The following is a 12,767-nucleotide window of genomic DNA, read 5'->3' on the forward strand; positions in this document are numbered from 1 at the left end:
TTCTCAGAGTGCTGATGTTTAGCAATGTCCACTTCTTTAGTGAACCTGTACTTGGCCTCTCTGTACCAGTCCCTGTCTCCGCTTCTGAACGCCTTTCTCTTTTCCAGCCACAGCTTTTTGAGTTTAGGAGTAAACCAGGGTTTGTCATTGTTATAACTCACCCTGGTGCGTGATGGCACAATGCTGTCCTCACAGAAGTGGATATAGGAGGTGACAGTGTCTGTAAACTCGTCCAAGCTGTTAGAAGCAGCCTTCATTGTGTCCCAGTCTGTGGTCTCCAAACACGTGCGAAGCTCCTCCACAGCCTCGTTGCTCCACAGTTTTTTAGTCCTCACGACAGGTTTGGAGAGCTTCAGCCTCTGTCTGTACGCGGGGATTAGGTGGATCATGACGTGGTCAGAAAGTCCGAGTGAAGCGCGGGGCACCGCGTGATAGGCCCCGCTGATCGTGCTGTAACAGTGGTCCAATGTCCTCTCCTCTCTGGTCGGGCATTTAATATACTGCTTGTATTTTGGAAGCTCATGGCTCAGATTGGCTTTGTTAAAGTCCCCAAGAGCAATGATGAGAGAGTCCGGGAATGTCCGCTCCGTGTGGAGAATCTGCTCCGCGAGTGCGCACTGAGCTGCCTGCGCATCTGCGTCTGGCGGGATGTAAACAGCGGCCAGGATGAATGAAGCAAACTGCCGCGGAGAATAAAACGGTTTGCAGTGGATAAAAAGATATTCCAGAGAGGAAGAGCAGTGCTGAGCAATCACTGTCACATCTGTGCACCAGCCACTATTGATGTAGAAGCAGAGACCTCCACCTTTGGACTTACCGGAGAGAGCGGCCTGCCGGTCCGCACGCAGCAGATGGAAGCCCTCCAGTTTGAGCGCGCAGTCTGGGATGTTCTCACTGAGCCACGACTCCGTGAAACATAAGACACAGGAGGAGGCAAAGTCTCTGTTCATGCTTCTCATCAGGGCCAGTTCGTCAATCTTATTCCCGAGTGAGCGTACATTAGAAAGGAAGATCCCAGGAAGAGCGGTTCGCAGTCCGCGTCTCCTCAAACGCACGAGTGCGCCGGCTCGCTTCCCTCTCTTTCGGCGTCTCGCTTTCCTGGTCAGAGTCAGCAGTAAATCTGCCGCAGATGCGACAAATATTGGAAATAAATCCACAGGCGTTGTAGTCCTGTAGTTAAGGAGCTCTTCTCTGGTGTACGAATATCCAGAGGAGTGCCCAGACACAGAAGAAATGCACAAAAACAAAACAAAAGTAACGCACTGAAGCACCAGGGCGACCATCCGCGGTGCCATCTTGGTTAACTAGGTTAAATAGGTTAAATAGGTTAAATAATAGGACCGAAACCACTGTAGGGCAGATCCTTTTAGGCCAGCATGAAATTCTAGCCGTGATAACAGGATGTCATGGTCGACCGTGTCAAAAGCTGCTGACAAGTCCAACAATAAAAGGGCAGCAGGGCTGCCAGAGTCCAGAGTTAAAAGAATATCATTAAAAATCCTTAAAAGTGCCGTCTCAGTGCTATGTAGTGATTTAAAACCAGATTGAAATTTTTCAGAGATCATATTAAAATCAAGGTGTGCCTGCAACTGTAGGTAGACCACTTTCTCCAAGACTTTAGATAGGAAAGGAAGCTTTGAGATAGGCCTGTAGTTGGACAGAACAGTTCGGTCCAGGTTTTGTTTTTTAAGAAGAGGCTGAACTACAGCTTGTTTAAAGCATGATGGGACGCAGCCTGCAGCAAGGGACGGATTAATTAATCTCAGGATGAAAGGCCCAACAGTATTAAAAGTGCTTTTAAGCAAGCTCGGGGGGAGACAATCAGAGGGGCAGTGTGATGATCTTAGGTTACTAACTACTGCGGTCAAGTCCTTAAGGGAGACGGGATCAAACTGCTCTAAGACAGCTGAGCACACAGGAGAAGGACTCTGATCTGAGGCAGCAGACAACGAGACAAGGGCCCTGATCGATAGGATCTTGTCATTAAAAAATGCTAAAAAATCATCGCACATACTTGGTGAAGAAGTGACTCCAGAATTATCACATAAACTAAGAAAGCGATTAAGAACGTTAAAAAGTACCTGAGGCCTGTGACTGTTTACTGACACTAAGTTTGAGACAAACTGTGTCTTTGCAGTTTTTACAGCTTCTTGGTAAGCAGAAAGACGAGTCCTTAAAATCTGTAGGGAAACATACAATCTGTCCTTTTTCCATCTCCTTTCAGCGTGTCTGTAGTCACGTCTGAGGGAGCGCGTATGTTCATTCAACCACGGCTCTGATAAATGCTTAGCGCGCAGTCCTGAGCGGAGCAATAGAGTCCAAGATATCAGTGCAGGTAGAATGAAGAATGTCCGAAAGGTCCTCAACACTTTTACAGTTGGAGTTCATTATTCCAGAGTCCATAAAGGCAGCAGAAAAAGGACTATTTAAAAAGTCCTTGACCAACAGTTTAGAGTCACAGCAGACATGGATGCTAAAATCACCAAGGATTAAAAAACTGTCAAATTTAAGAACGATTCCAGCCATAAAACCTTAAAACTCTTTGATAAAATCCTTGTTAAGCTTGGGAGGGCGATATATGAGGGCACACAGCAAAGGCGCAGCAGAATTCAGGTGTAACTCAAACAGCTGGAGTTCAAAACTAGAGCAACTTTAATACATTTTCAGTGACCCTTCACTCTAAGAGGACAACTGGTTCCAAGTCAATGCAGCAAATTGACTCACAACAAAAGAGTCAGATGATTTCCATAGAGAGGCACTTTGCATCAGCAGCACCATGCTCCAGTGCTCTGGGAGAGTTTATAGTCCTGAGAGTTGAACACTGGATGACTGACAGCTGTCCTTCATCACAACAGAAGCCACAGAAATCCTCCTCATCAAAAACATGACTTTGATCTGCGTCCTCATCTGGACTCTCCTCTGCTGCTGCTTCACAGGTAAAGTCCAGAGAATCAAACTCCTCTCCTCTATCAACATCTGTCCCTCTGAAATGAAGCCCACAAAACCATGAAGCTGCTTTATGTTTTTGTCTCTGTGTCCTCAGAGTCCAGAGGACAGATCACAGTGACTCAGCCTGGAGCAGTGAGCTCTGCTGTGGGAGGAACTGTGAGCATCAAGTGTACGACCAGTCAGGATGTTTATTATAGCTGGCCAAATTACTATTTAGCCTGGTACCAACAGAAAGATGGAGGAGTTCCTAAACTGCTCATTTACTATATTAGCACTCGACAATCAGGGATTCCAGCTCGTTTTACAGGCAGTGGATCAAACTCTGACTTCACTCTGACCATCAGTGGGGTCCAGGCTGAAGATGCAGCAGTTTATTACTGTCAGAGTCTTCACTATCCTAACAGTCAGTATGTGTTCACACAGTGAAAAACAGTCGTACAAAAACCTCCCTCAGTCAGACTGAACAGAAACTGAAGTGACTGCTGCAGCTGGAAGATACTGCAGAGACTGATACAGTTCACTGAGGACACACACACACACACACACACACACACACACACACACACACACACACACACACTTGCTTCCAATCTAAAAATAGTTTCTTTTTCTCTTTTCCCTAAAAATTAAGTAAAAATCAGTCAACATGTTCAACAAGTTGAATAGTTATAGAGAAAACTCATTGTGACCTTTGACCTCCATTCCATACTAGAACCACCATAATATCATCTATGATTTGTTAAATTTTAACAGTTATCAGTAAAATAAGACCTTTATGTTAAAATATATGAAAATAAAATCAGCTCAACATAAAAAATAAAGTTTAATTTAAATAATCTAAACATAAATTTGAGGCTCAAAAACAAACACTCTGTTTACACAGTGAAAATCTGTCGTACAAAAACCTCTCAGCTGAAGAGGAACTGATCTGAAGCAACAGCTGCAGAACAAACTACAAGACTGGGAGGAACGATTACTTTAATATTTACTGTGGAAGTTCATTTGTGTGCACTCACAGTTTAACATTCATAAACTTATTGAATACGTTGTTAGTAACATGAAAAAGAAATGAAGTGGTGTCCCCGAATAAAAAGATAAATGTTCAATGAGTCACAGAATACAGACACAACACTGGCTCCAGATGTTTACAGTTTTTTACAGACGCTAGGACACACGTCTCAATACTTAGGTCACTTTTGCAAAACACTTCACACAATCCTCCTAACTGACCCTCAGCTTGGCAAAGCAGTTCATTTCACATTCAAAATGCACTACAACTACCAAAACACTTCATTCAGGTCTCAAATAAACTCATTCTTCCAGAACACTAGCAAAGGTTGACAGCCGACAAACACACTTTGTCACCCACAAAACAATGACCTAAAAAACACTAACAACATGTAGCATGACACAGTGTTTTCTTGTGTAAAACAAGGACACATCTCTGTTTATAATTTCAATATATGTTACTGGAATGAATCAGACATCATGCAGAATTCGTTAATATTTGTTTCTGTATTTTTATCTTTTTGCACTAAGTAATCCCAAAATACAAGAATTTGTATACACACCATCCACTGATACACATACAATAGTAATGCTAATCTACTCGGTCTCCTCCATTTGGCCACAGGTTCTCATCCACATCACATCTTATGTCATCTAGGGTAATACACCTAGGAAAGAATCTTCTGGCTGCCAGAATTGAAGGAGTTGAAAGATTGAAGGAGTAACACCTGTGTAGATGTTCATCTACAATGAGAATCAGCTGTGGCTGGTTAAACTGCATGTTTAGATTGGAAATATGTTTCAATAAAATATTGCTGTTGCATTTTGCTGTCTTTTCAAGTTTTGCATTGTGTTATTGTTTTGGCCATAAGTTTAACAGTTTTGAAAACAGTATGTAAGCACATGCAAAATGTCCTGTACGTACAAAGGTTTTTGGCAGTTGTTGTGTCTGAGTGAGAAGATGATTCATGAAATTTGAGCGATGTAGTCATTGAATGCATTTTGTGCCAAAACAATGATAACTGGTCCTCAGTTTGGCCCACATAGACTTCTGTTGTGCTCACTGTGTGAGGACTTTTGCAAACGTGACCTAAGTATTGGGAAATGTGTCCTAGCGTCTGTAAAAAACTGTAATATAAAGTCGTACAAAAATCTGAAACCACTGAAAATAAGATGTGATCATCCTGACAGACCGTGGTCTTTTTCTTGTGTTAAGAGGTTTAGTGAAGTGAGTTTCTCTCATTTTGCTGTGAACACTAGAAGAGATTAACTTCTATGTAAGTTGATTAAAGCAGACCTGTAGTCTCTCATCTGCCTGCATTCCTGTGTTTGCTCTGTTAGTCTGTTCTTAACATCGTGTCCACTGTCGAGCTCAATTCTGTCGTCATTATTTGAGTCCAGTTGTTGTCTCGCTGCCTTCTGTGAGTTACTCAGCCTCTGTTTTGTGTGCTTTAACTCTCAGACTCCTGATCTCCACCTCATCCTGACAATTAGAGATCCTCAGCTAAGTCTCCACCTGCTTCACCTCTGCCACCACCAGCTTCTAGACTCACCTCTGCTTTGTTGCCTCGTCACAGTTTCACTGCCAAATAGTTCATTAATCAAACTTCAGTAAATCTTCACTTGAACTTGATTTAAATGATCTCTGTTTAAACATACAGATGACATCCTGCTCTTTAATTTTACTTATTAGGTTTTAGATCAGATTAAAATGTAGATCATAAAACAGCTTTGAGACTAGAAATTATGAAGAGCACACAAATAATCTATGGTTGACATGACCTCAACATCTTATAAGAAAATGTGGGTTTAAAAACATGTTTAAATATTTTCACTGCACATTACACTCGCTGTGTTCTGTTTACATTTTTATTTTGGTCTGTTTTACAAATATTACAAAATCTTAATTTTTTAATGTGCATTTATTAAACTCACAGAGTCAAAGAACATGTTTTCTCGGTACGTTTTTATTCTTTTAAGAGTTTGAAATATCAGCTTTACAACAGACACAAAAGGATGAAACTAGAGGAGATTGTTGCTCTGATTGTTGTCATTATGAGATGGAAATATGACTGTTTGATGAGTTTATTTTTTAAATCTGGAAACACAAAGAAACAAAGAGACAGAAGAAAAACAGCATGAAAGACTCAGTGATTGACATCAGGACTGGGAACACTGGTCTCTCCTCAGTATCTCTGAGACCGGAGTCTGGGAGCCCTGGGTGGCCTCACAGGTCACAGAGCCCACCTTCCCCCACTGGTCTGCAGTGAGCGTCAGGGTGCTGCTCCAGCTGTAGAGGCCGTCATTCTGCAGCACTCCAGGAGTCCTGCTCTCCTCCCCTCTGATGCTGCTGCTGCCACTGCTGTCGCTCGTCTTCCAGGACAGACTCCAGTCTGAGGGGAAGCCCTTGTTGGCCACACACATGAGCGTGGCCTTCCCCTGCTCCAGCTCCTTGTTGGAGGGACCCAGCACCTTCAGGGCGGGGCGGGTATCACCTAGGAAACACCAATCAGCTTAGAGAACAGGAACCACAATTTGAATTTCTCCGTTAAGAAGTTTCTGTCAGGTGTTTTTTCCTGCTCCACCAGTCATTCACTCACACATTGTTTCACTTCCCTTTAAGAAACCTCTCATGCATATCAGCACAGAGAGAATCATCACACAGTTTGAGCTGAAATATGTTCAAACTACACTGGAAATAAAAGAAGCAGATGTGGAAACATTTACAGCAGAAGTTTGGCTTTAAAATGATTAGAAGTCTAAATCATGGACGACTGAAGAAATGAGTGGACACAAGCACAGAGCAGCTACTCATTCATGTAGATTTGAAATGTTATTGAACAGCTCACATGATTTCAAACTAAATCTGAAACATCTGACACGATAAAAACATCAGAAAGCAAACTTTAACTCATCCAAACAGCAGCTGATGTGGTGGAAATTTACAAACTAATCATAAGATGATGAAGTTTACTCTTGTCTACATTTTACTGTGACAGAAATGTAGATTAAACAAGAGAAACTCGCAGAGCTCATCTGAATTAGTCCAGTAAAAAGGACAAACATCAAAAACTCAATTATTTTAAATAAAAAAATACTTTTGTCTCATCTAAGCAGTCTAACAAATAATTATTAAATAAAATGATACAATATTTAATAATAAACACAGTTAATTAACTTACTTCCAAATTCCAGTCTGGTTCCTCCACCAAAAGTCCACCACAGTGATACAAACTCATTGAGGCGCCGTACAAAAACCTCTGACTGTAGAGAGACACGGCTCTCTGACTCTGAAACAAACAAACTCAACAAAATCATTCACTCCTTCCTTTTCAGTTTTACCAACTGATCTAAAAAATGAAATTATTGCAGTGCTAAACATTTAAAGAAGATATATTTTTATTTTGAATATATGAGTTTTGAAAATGGGACTTCTTCCTCTGATGATATCAAATCAATCAATAATGAAATCATCAATTTAAAATGGAATTTAAAACTTTATTTAATATGTGTCAGTATAAACTGAGACCTTTTTGATTCTCTCAAATATCTTTTGTTTTCATTTTTCACATGATATACAGTGTAGGTTAATTGTGATAAATCCATAAATACTGAAAAATACATAAAGACATATTTGCCTCCAATAAACTGAATATATATATACATTTTAAAACTAGTGTCTAGTTGGCACTGAAAGGAACATCTTCAGTGCTCCTTGGCACTGATTGTCAAAGACTTTGAACTCTACTGGAGGGATGAGGCCCTTTCTCCCAAATCATGCAGACAGAGAGCTCTGTCTAACACATCGGCCCAAAATCTCCTTGACATTTAGATTAAGCTCTAATGATTGTAAAACACATAATTTCACATAATTTCCATCCTCATTAAAGCATTAACTGATCCCTAGTGTCAGGGGCTGAGTCTGTGACCCTGTGTTTTGAGTTTATTTAGTATTTTTGGTTTCTTAGGTTATATTAAAATATGTTACGTTCTTGTGGTGTTATGCTTAGTTAGGGTTTAATTGAAGTTTAGCCTAGTTGTGTTACCACCTAAGTCTCCTTGTTTGTGAGTCTTTTCCTGTCTTCTGTGTTAGTCTATCATATGTTATCATGTCTATGTCTCTCCAAGTTTCCTGTTTTACTTTGAAGAGTTGAGTATTCCCATGTTCATGGTGTTTTGTTTCCCTGTGGCATCATTATGTGTATTCCAGTCAGCTGTTTTCCCAAGTGTTTCCACTTTCCCTGATCACCTCCTGTGGGTATTAGGTCTGTTTTCCGTCCCCCACATCACGTCAGGTTAAAAGTACGTATTTCATCATTCTGTTCAGGCCATGTTCATGTTTTCTCATCATAGTTTCTTGCATGCTCCTACTAATCATACTCATATCACTTTGTCATAGCTGACATAGTCTAGCTTTTCCCAGTTTAGCTTGTAGTTTTAGTTTACTCCCCCTGTATGCTTTGCCTTGTTTTTTATTCCTGTGGGGTTTTTTCCAGCCAAATAAAGGGCTCGCCTTTTGTTTAAACTTCTCTCTTCTTCTGTGGTGCACTTGGGTCCACTCCACAAACACACCGGCTGCTCAGCCGTGACACATAGTTCCTCCTGTCATCTTGGAAAAGCTCACTCAACTCAAGATTGAAAAGTTTAATGACACTAGTGATCACTCAGAACAAATATAATAGATGTTGTTTAAGTCTTCATTTATGAAAAGGATCTACATCTTCCTCTGCATTCTTCAGTAAAATCTTGGCTTTTTTATATTCATTGATATGACACTGACAGCATGAGAAAGCTTTTTAATATTCAACAGCTGGGAAATCTTTGGCTCACAAAAACTCGATTAACTAAAGAAAGAGTCATCTTTAAAAGAGCAAAACAGACAAAATAACCTTTTTCTATTTAGTTTTGTTAAACGTCAGGATAGGATCAGAGATGAGAACTTTTTAAACAGAGAGCTGATCCAGACTTGCTGTATTGGGGTGCTGGTCCTGCAGATCGACACTACGTCTTTACTAGTTATGGATTGGCAGTGGTGTGTGGGATTGTAGTATCAGGGCTGATACATGTTCAAGAAAGGTAACAATTAATGCATTTATGTATATGTATAATAATATATAATTATTTATATTCATGACTACCACAGCATGAGTCATCACACACTCTCTGAAAGTAAATGATGGAAGAAATTGGAAAAGAAAAATTGGTCAAGTTTAACCTTTTAAACGTAAAATGATAAAACATTGTGGAGATTTGGATACTTAAGTAAATATACATGTTCCTGTGTGCTGAAATATCTTTAATTAGTGAATGCAAATTGAATAAATAAAAATACAAAGTAAAACAAAGAAGCACTGCACTAACTAAAGGACGAACAGGATGACATGATGAGGAAAAGATGACTGACTCTGTGTGTTTGCATATGTGTCCTGCCTCTCTGCTCACAGCTGTTAAGAGGCCAGTGTTGATCAGTGGCTGTCCAGGCCTTTCAGAGCCACTCACACACCAGCAGCACAATGATGATGTCACTGACTCTACTGCTGGCCACCCTGGGGCTCCTTGTTCAGGGTGAGACTCTCTGTGAAAACTTTGCTTCAGCATGCAGCCAGGTTCACCACAATGATGTTCTGCTATGATGGAGAAACTCTGAAACCAGCAGCACTGACCTTCTTCCATCTGTTCTCCATGTTAGAGAAATGATCCTCGAATGTTTGATTATCTTTCTCTGAGCTTGATTTGTCAATTGAGTCTGCTCTCGAGTCCACTGCATCCTTGTTTGTGACAACAGTATTCTCTTTTTGAGCAAAGATGTTAATGGCATGGATATGTAACTGACTTTTTGCATGTCCTGAGAACCTGAAGATAGCCTTTTCCCTAAATTTCTAAAGCCTACACTGACAAAGGCTGGGTCACACTTGTTGACTGATTTGAATAAACTTTGGCACAGTGGAAAATAAGCCCCCCTTGTACACTGTTATGCAACCAAGGAAAAGTTGTGAACCGTTATTGTTGAAACGACAACACACATTCGCTTCTGCACTATTATAAACTTCGGCTTTGAGAGTTTGGAGAACGCTCTCGAAAACGCATACATTTCAAAACGGAGCTGTCCCGTCGCAGTGTGGACACTCTAAAACGTGGACTTTCTAAAACGATGATGCATTTTAGTCATGTGATGCAGTCATGTGACCAATTAAACAAAGATAGCAGAGGGCATTATGCAGCAGTTGTTTTGATTGCTCTCAATTTTGACAGCACTAAAACAGATTAATATCAGTTTGTACATGCTCCAGATAGCTTTTCTTCAAATTCTTTAATTCTCACTCGTTTTTGCGCAGGACTGGAACGTTTTCAATGTGGACGCACAACTCTGTGAAAACGACCGAAAACGCTAGTGTGGACGCGGAGCATTTTCAGAAGAAAAGGCCGTTTTCAAATCTATCCGGGCTAGTGTGGACGTAGCCTAAGGATCAGGTTGTGCAGGCTTTGTGCAGGTGATCATGTCTGAAACATCAAATTCTTCTCTGTCCCTGTCATCTGCGTGTGACTGGTTCCTGACATGGAGCTCATGTCCCTGATGTAAAAATGACGAGAAAACTTGTCACTCTCTGAAATGCCTCTGACTGTGAAAAGGTTGGTCAATATTATCATGAGGTGATCCACTGATAGAAATCATCAGACTGATCCAAGTCTCTGTATCAGTCAGTCAGATGATTTCCATAGAGAGGCACTTTGCATCAGCAGCACCATGCTCCAGTGCTCTGGGAGAGTTTATAGTCCTGAGAGTTGAACACTGGATGACTGACAGCTGTCCTTCATCACAACAGAAGCCACAGAAATCCTCCTCATCAAAAACATGACTTTGATCTGCGTCCTGTAGAATAAGGAGGGGATGTTTTTCTCATTATCATTTAATATTTTAATATGTCATTATTAGTTCCTTAGAAGTATATAACCAGCTTTGCATTAAGCATAAATTGAAGTTTTTGATCTTATATTATTCTTTGCATTACAGTGATGGTGATAACTTTAATTTGATCTTTCTTACAGGTACCAGAATAATAACATGATTTTCCATTGCAGATGTAACCATGATCATTCCATACACATTGCAGTTTGTTGCTCATTTTAGAGTTGTGCTCAAGGTAATTAAAGGTTAAAAGCTACAGCCAGCGCGAGTCTGGCTGATCTATGGAGGGCAAAGGCTTTGAGCTTGGAAGGCCGCACGCGCTTACACAGTACTTATAAGATGTCATTCTTGGTGATTTTGTGCTTAGTCATGTTTTAATATGTTTTAAGTAGAAGTAGCTGATCCAGCAATATTCATTTAATATTATATACTTGATTTAGAGCAATACACACTGATGGTCTTAATAAATGAAAGAGTCCTTGTAGTTGCCATGTTGTGTCTCAGCAGGGTACAGACGGTTCCAGGAGAAGGGGGGCAGTTAGCGTCTGCCCTCGGGAAGGAGACAATGTTATTCTTTGTGTTAAATAAAATTGTCAACATTGATTGTATTACACCTGTCACTACGCATGAGGGGGCGTTCTAATACCCTGATTTCATAAAACTATGGAAATGTGTTTTTTGAGATGAGATCTGAGACTGTCTGCATACAGTGTCCATCTCCCACGTGTGTGATCATTAAATCATCGTTTGACTCAACCCGACCGGACCAGTGTTGTTATTGTGGGTTTTTCCTCTGGTGTCCATCTCCAATATTTTTGAACCATAACAGTCCTCATCTGGACTCTCCTCTGCTGCTGCTTCACAGGTAAAGTCCAGAGAATCAAACTCCTCTCCTCTATCAACATCTGTCCCTCTGAAATGAAGCCCACAAAACCATGAAGCTGCTTTATGTTTTTGTCTCTGTGTCCTCAGAGTCCAGAGGACAGATCACAGTGACTCAGCCTGGAGCAGTGAGCTCTGCTGTGGGAGGATCTGTGAGCATCAAGTGTACGACCAGTCAGGATGTTTATAACTCCAACCGTTTAGCCTGGTACCAACAGAAAGATGGAGGAGTTCCTAAACTGCTCATTTATGATGCTGACACACTAGAATCAGGGATTCCAGATCGTTTTACAGGCAGTGGATCAAACTCTGATTTCATTTTGACAATCAGTGGAGTCCAGGCTGAAGATGCAGCAGTTTATTACTGTCAGAGTTTTCATGCTATCAACAGTCAAGCTGTGTCCACACAGTGAAAAACAGTCGTACAAAAACCTCCCTCAGTCAGACTGAACAGAAACTGAAGTGACTGCTGCAGCTGGAAGATACTGCAGAGACTGATACAGTTCACTGAGGACACACACACACACACACACACACACACACACACACACACACACACACACGGTTTAAATTAAACTACTAACATCTGTTCATTAGTAATTTTGACTTCATTAATAGAATTTCTTAGGATCAGTCATATTTCTCCTTTAATAAAATATAAAAACAAATAAATACAGACAAAGGATCTTTTAAGGTGGTCACACTCTTCAGTCTCTCTAGAAACATCTACAGCAGGGTTCTCACAAAGTTACTCAAAGTTTGGATCCATGAGGAAGAACAGGTGCTTAGTCCTGTTTGTGGATCACAGGATCAGCTCTTTACACTTTTGAAGACACTCGAGGTTGAATGGAGAGTTTGCCCAGCAGTTCAGTTCAGTGGACTTGCAGATATTTGACTGCGTCCCCTGGAGTGTCCTGTGGGGAAGAAGCTGGAAGTATGAGCTATCAGACCTGTTGATGGGCTGTTCAGAGTTTTCCTCACATTACTGCAGACTCATTCCTTTTTTTTTTTTTTTTTTTTT

The 12,767-nt window shown here is 40.8% G+C and overlaps 1 pseudogene; it reads right to left on the bottom strand.

Moving 5' to 3' along the window:
- Positions 1-6,117: 6,117 nt before the first annotated feature.
- On the bottom strand, positions 6,118-6,561 carry LOC147303282 (Ig kappa-b4 chain C region pseudogene; annotated as a pseudogene).
- Positions 6,562-12,767: the final 6,206 nt, after the last annotated feature.

The sequence above is a fragment of the Aulonocara sp. 'chitande type north' Nkhata Bay genome, linkage group LG22 (genome assembly GCF_057382095.1).
Source record: "Aulonocara sp. 'chitande type north' Nkhata Bay isolate Kocher_YH1m ecotype deep benthic linkage group LG22, A_spYH_male_GT1.1, whole genome shotgun sequence".
NCBI classification, from domain to species: Eukaryota; Metazoa; Chordata; class Actinopteri; order Cichliformes; family Cichlidae; genus Aulonocara; species Aulonocara sp. 'chitande type north' Nkhata Bay.